The following is a 6840-nucleotide window of genomic DNA, read 5'->3' as shown; positions in this document are numbered from 1 at the left end:
CCAATGGGCGTTCTCGAACGCTAAAACTTTCCGGTGGGCGGAGCTACTAAGAGTTTCCAGTTACTATCTGAAATAGTGACGACAGAGTGGCGTCTTTTACATTGAGTCGAAAGCAAACCTGCACGATAGTACTTGTTTGTTTGATATTGACGAAATTAAATTTTCAGAATGCCACCCAAAGCTAGTGGAAAGGCTGCGAAGAAGGCCGGAAAGGCCCAAAAGAATATATCGAAGACCGATAAGAAAAAGAAGAGGGGAGGAAGGAAAGTTACGCAATTTATATCTACAAAGTATTGAAACAAGTCCATCCCGATACCGGAATATCCAGTAAAGCGATGAGCATCATGAACAGTTTCGTAAATGATATATTTGAGCGTATCGCAGCGGAAGCCTCCGTCTTGCTCATTATAACAAGCGATCGACTATTACGAGCAGAGAAATTCAGACTGCAGTACGTCTGTTATATTCTGGTGAATTGGCGAAGCACGCCGTCAGCGAAGGCACCAAAGCAGTTACGAAATATACCAGTTCGAAATAATTTACTTATTCCGGTCTACGATATACATTCTTAAAAAAAACGGTTCTTTTCAGAACCACAAAATATTTATGAAAGAATTCTTACAATATCGTTTCGACGCTGAATGATAATTTATTTTTGCTAGGGCGCTAGGTCTCACTCGGTTGGGTTGCCTTGTTATCAGTACATTGTTACCTCCTTTCGTGAAACGCGCGATGATAATAAATAATTTTGCCACCTATATTTAGATGGTGCTTACCTACCTATCAACCTAAAAAGTTAACGTTCGTTACTGTTATACTAGTCATGTACTCTATTACTTATGTTATTTTTTAACGTGTTTTTTATTTACGTGCTAATATGTTGTCTAAAAACGTTTATGATTAGCATTTCTGATTTCGACTATAACATTGACGATTTATATATTTCGGGTGGGGGTGGGTGTGTATTACTCCGTTATAGATAGAGCTCACAGTATCGTCGTTCGTTCGTTCGTTCGTTCGTGTTGTAGTATCGACCTTTTTATTGAAAGTATATTACGATGATTATATCTTATCGAATATAACATTTATAACGTTCGTTATTATTCGAATGCCGTTTTCATCGAACACTTTTATAGGGATAATTTTTGAAAATGTTGATGCTATTAGAAGCGTCGGTTCTTGGTTATAGTCGTGTATGAAGGTAGACACGAGGTCTCTTCGATGCCCTATTCACTCGTGTATTTATCGAGTATTATCGGCTAATGTATCATGTTTCTATAGACAGTCGCGCCTATGATATTTATTCGAAGGTTCCTTCCAGATCATCGATTACGAGTATTTTCGGAAAGGAATTGTCTGGAGTTACGTCAAAATCATCAATACTTCATATTTCATTGTAATTTACTGTGAGTTGTCGAGGTTTAATATTAGCTTTTTCTTATCAGAAAATATTTTCGGAATACGTAGAATCTATCCACGTTATTGTGCTAGTCGAAGTCTAAATAGGAAACCGGCATTGATTTCGTAAAGAAGTTGATGCGAACATTTCGACAGCAGAATGGAAGCCGTCAATATCGTGTCTAACGAGAATGTCGAGCGTTCAGTCTCCCGTCCGCCTGTGCTTCGACCAGAATATTTAAACAAACGGAACACCAGAGGACTACATCATTCTCTCTAGACGCCTAACGAGTGTAGCATCTATCTTCCGAGAATATATTGTCAGTTGTTTTTTTACTATGGCAGACATAGAAAATCAGAATTCTTCGGCTTCGGCTAATTCATCTTCGTCGCCGCAGGCACAGTCTACTGCGAAGAAAGAAAAGAAAGTTAAAAATCCAAGAAGTAAACCTTCTCACCCACCTACGTCGGAAATGGTTAATAACGCTATTAAAGGATTGAAGGAACGGGGTGGTTCCTCTTTACAAGCCATAAAAAAATATATTGCGGCGAATTATAAGGCTGACGCAGAAAAAGTGGCACCTTTCATCAAGAAATATCTTAAATCTGCGGTTGCTTCCGGATCATTAGTACAAACTAAAGGAAAAGGTGCATCGGGGTCGTTCAAATTGGCATCGGCATCTTCTGGTTCGGCAAACCGTCGGCTACCGAAAAGAAAACGTCCGGTACGGCCGGTGCGAAGGCCAAAAAAACTCCCGTTAAACGCGTAGCTGGTGAAAAAGCTAAAACCGGCAAGAAGGCTGCTGCATCACCGAAAGGTAAGAAAGCCTCTCCGGAAAAGAAAGCGGCTGCCGCAGCCAAGCCTAAAAAGGTAACTGCCGAGGATAAAAGACCGTCGCTTCTAAGGTTTCGTCCGCGACTGCTTGCTAGTAAAACCAAGTCTCCTTCGAAAGCAAAGAAAACTAACAAAGGACCAACAAAAAAGCCGAAAGCACCCAAACCGAAAACCGCGAAAGCGACCCCTGCATCGGCATCTTCTCCGAAAGCCAAAAAAGCTGCCTCTCCAAAAAAGAAGAAGTAAATTCTTCTATCAGTTGACTTCTCTCTCCGGCGACGAAGTCTAAGAAAACAAATGGCCCTTTTCAGGGCCACAATTTTTTTTACAAGAAATTCGTATATAATTCAACTGTCCAACAAATATATAAATAAATAGTCAGAACTACCTACCTAGCCTATCCCTATAAACAGAAAAAAAATAGATAAATAATATTTCTTCCGCCGCCGCCGCCGACTATCGAATTGATATGAATCGAATAATTTCGTAAAAGAGTAAAAATTAAAAAATATTGCTCTGTCTTTCTATTTCATTGAAATATGTCTTGTGAACAGTTGACTTATTTTCTGATATTGGGATCGTTTCAGGAAAATGAGTCAAAATCATTTCGAGATTTCCAAACTAAGGGTGTTCCATTTGAGAAATCACTGATTTTTATATCTTCAGAATTACTCATCGACTCCTAATACCTCGTTCATCATTTTGGAAATGTTACTCCTCCTACAAGACGACGGAATGTAATATTTTGATGAATCAATAATAGCTTATGTATTCTATGAGACTTGTTTTCAATTTTATAGGGAAATGGCTCGAGAACCGAATAATACCTACTTTTTCTGTATAAACGATCGAATATCTCGAGAACGATTCATTTTTGGTATAGGGTATATTACAAAAAGTCACTCGAGATTTATGCCAGGTATTCAAAAATATGAATCAGAGGAAATTTACGAAAAGATGGTGATGTTATGAGCGATCTTTCATTCAGTGATCGCTTGTTTTTCGTTATTTATCTCAGCCGTTTCTAAAAATGATCTTTTCGAAAGATTCGTTTCGGAAAGTAAAAAATTTCAGTATTATAATCCATATTTGGATCATACTGAACATGTTCTGCAAACACCCGTGATTTAATATTTACGTGATGCGAGTTATTGAAAATATCATACATTCATTCATTCATTCATTCATATCTATCGATAAACGAATTCTTTCATCAATTGCATTTTGTGGTTCTGAAAAGAACCTTTTTTTTGTATATATTTTCAATATATATTGGGATATATATATATGAAATTAAGCTCGTTCTCCGCGTATTCTCCTTGCTAACTGAATGTCTTTGGGCATAATGGTAACGCGCTTGGCGTGAATGGCGCACAAATTCGTATCTTCGAAGAGTCCTACCAAATACGCCTCGCTAGCTTCTTGCAAAGCCATGACGGCTGAACTTTGGAATCGTAAATCGGTTTTGAAATCTTGAGCGATTTCTCGAACTAAACGTTGAAAGGGTAATTTCCTAATCAACAATTCAGTACTCTTCTGATAACGTCGAATTTCTCGGAGAGCAACAGTACGGGTCTGTAACGATGAGGTTTTTTAACACCTCCCGTAGCCGGTGCACTTTTGCGAGCTGCTTTAGTAGCTAATTGTTTTCTCGGAGCTTTACCTCCAGTCGATTTACGAGCGGTCTGCTTGGTACGAGCCATTTTCAAAACCTATTGCGAATTGTAACGAACGAAATGTATACCGAACGATAGACGGACAACATATGAACTGAGTCGGCTTATACACGCCAACTATTATATACCATCTAGACGAGACGCCATTGGTCCGATTTCCAGTTGTGGGCGGAGTCATGAAATTTAACAAAACCCGACCGAGTTCGGTGTAGAACTTTAGTCGAAGTCTGTCGTTAGTATCACTAACAGTATTTCATTCGTATCGTGCAGTATATAATTTATTCTTAACATTCGAAATGACTGGTCGTGGCAAGGGGGAGGTAAAGGTTTAGGAAAAGGAGGAGCGAAACGTCATCGTAAAGTATTGCGTGATAATATCCAAGGAATAACGAAACCTGCCATTAGAAGATTAGCCCGTCGAGGTGGTGTTAAACGTATTTCGGGTTTGATATACGAAGAAACTCGTGGAGTACTCAAAGTATTTCTCGAAAATGTTATCAGAGATGCCGTAACATATACCGAACATGCGAAACGCAAAACCGTCACAGCCATGGATGTTGTATACGCCCTGAAAAGGCAAGGTCGAACCTTGTACGGATTTGGCGGTTGAATTTAATGCCTCCCCCTGTATTGTCCTTACCGTTTCCATAAAAAAAAGGTTCTTTTCAGAACCACAAAAGCTTATGAAATGAATTCGTGTGTATTTTTTATATTTTTGAAGTAAGTCTCAGGTCAAGAAAGTAATACAAATCATGAAATTATGAAACAACAAAATTTAATTGACGCTCCGGAGGGGCGACTTCATTGATGATTCCAGTGGCGCATTTGCTTTTTCAGCTGCAGGAAAACCCGGAAAAACCTGCAGCAGCAGCAAGCACCACATCATGTGAACATCTTGATCTACTAATGTCTTCTCTTTTATAAAACAAAATGTAGGGTATCTCCAGAGACTACAGTAAATTTAGAACATCGCCAGAACACTTAGTGACACGACTATCGTCAAACTTAATCGACCTCTGCCCTCCGGTAGCAAGCAGAATATCGGAAGCGTGAAATAAAAATTTGAATTGGAAATTTTGGCGAAATAACCCGAACGGAAAGTGTAGTGAAAATATAAAAGATAACGGAAAGTGTAGTGAAAATATAAAAGATAACGGAAAGTGTAGTGAACGTTTACTCTGCCTTCCGCGAACAAGCAGAATATCGGAAGCGTGAAATAAAAATTTGAAATGGAAATTTTGGCGAAATAACCCGAACGGAAAGTGTAGTGAAAATATAAAAGAAAACGGAAAGTGTAGTGAAAATTTAAAAGTAGCGGAAAGTGTAGTGAAAACATAAATATACGGAAAGTGTAGTGAACGTTTACTTCTGCCTTCCGCGAGCAAGCAGAATATCGGAAGCGTGAAATAAAAATTTGAATGGAAATTTTGGCGAAATAACCCGAACGGAAAGTGTAGTGAAATATAAAAGATAACGGAAAGTGTAGTGAAAACATAAATATAACGGAAAGTGTAATGAAAGTTTACCTCTGCCTTCTGGGAGCGAGCAGAATTCGGAAGCGTGAAGAAAATATTTCAGATGGAAACTTTGGCGAAATAATCGTGAACGGAAAGTGTGGTGAAAATATAAAAGTATCGGAAAGTGTAGTGAAACATAAATATAACGGAAAGTGTAATGAAAGTTTACCTCTGCCTTCTGGGAGCGAGCAGAATTTCGGAAGCGTGAAGAAAATATTTCAGATGGAAACTTTGGCGAAAATAATCGTGAACGGAAAGTGTGGTGAAAATATAAAAGTATCGGAAAGTGTAGTGAAAACATAAATATAACGGAAAGTGTAATGAAAGTTTACCTCTGCCTTCTGGGAGCAGCAGAATTTCGGAAGCGTGAAGAAAACATTTCAGATGGAAATTTTGGCGAAAATAAATCATGAACGGAAAGTGTGGTGAAAATATAAAAGTATCGGAAAGTGTGTGAAAATATAAAAGTATCGGAAAGTGTAGTGAAAACATAAATATAACGGAAAGTGTAATGAAAGTTTACCTCTGCCTTCTGGGTGCGAGCAGAATTTCGGAAGCGTGAAGAAAAAATTTCAGATGGAAACTTTGGCGAAAATAATCGTGAACGGAAAGTGTGGTGAAAATATAAAAGTATCGGAAAGTGTAGTGAAAACATAAATATAACGGAAAGTGTAATGAAAGTTTACCTCTGCCTTCCGCGAACAAGCAGAATATCGGAAGCGTGAAATAAAATTTGAAATGGAAATTTTGGCGAAATAACCCGAACGGAAAGTGTAGTGAAAATATAAAAGATAACGGAAAGTGTAGTGAAAACATAAATATAACGGAAAGTGTAATGAAAGTTTACCTCTGCCTTCTGGGAGCGAGCAGAATTTCGGAAGCGTGAAGAAAAAATTTCAGACGGAAATTTTGGCGAAAATAATCATGAACGGAAAGTGTGGTGAAAATAACGGAAAGTGTGGTGAAAATATCGGAAAGTATAGTGAAATTTTCGCCAAAATTTCTCTTTGAAAATTTTTTATCACGCTTCCGAAATTCTGTTTGCTCCCATTAATTCAAGTATCGTCTCACCGTCTCAACTCATATGTTGTAATGGCGAGAAAGCGGTATAGGCCTTACACAAATTTTCACTACACTTTCCGATAAACATTGTAATCGAGACGTCCTGTTGTCAGAACGTTATCCTATAATATTTTAATATATCGATCGATATGCGTATTCATGTCTGATACAATATCATATCGACGGATATAAATTATATTGACTAGGACTATACGAAAAGTGGAAAAAACCGAAAGTCGCGTAGGGTCCCGTCAGCGTTAACGGAAAACGGGCGATGTGCTCGAAACGCCGCTATAGGGGGATAGGTACGTTTCGAAACGGATCGAAAACGCTTCCTCTATAGTATCGGCAG

The sequence above is a fragment of the Leptinotarsa decemlineata genome, unplaced genomic scaffold, assembly GCF_025532065.1.
Source record: "Leptinotarsa decemlineata unplaced genomic scaffold, Ldec_3_MD MMD2_tig00001973_RagTag_RagTag, whole genome shotgun sequence".
Classification (NCBI taxonomy): Eukaryota; Metazoa; Arthropoda; class Insecta; order Coleoptera; family Chrysomelidae; genus Leptinotarsa; species Leptinotarsa decemlineata.
Note: the sequence above shows the minus strand (reverse complement) of the source record.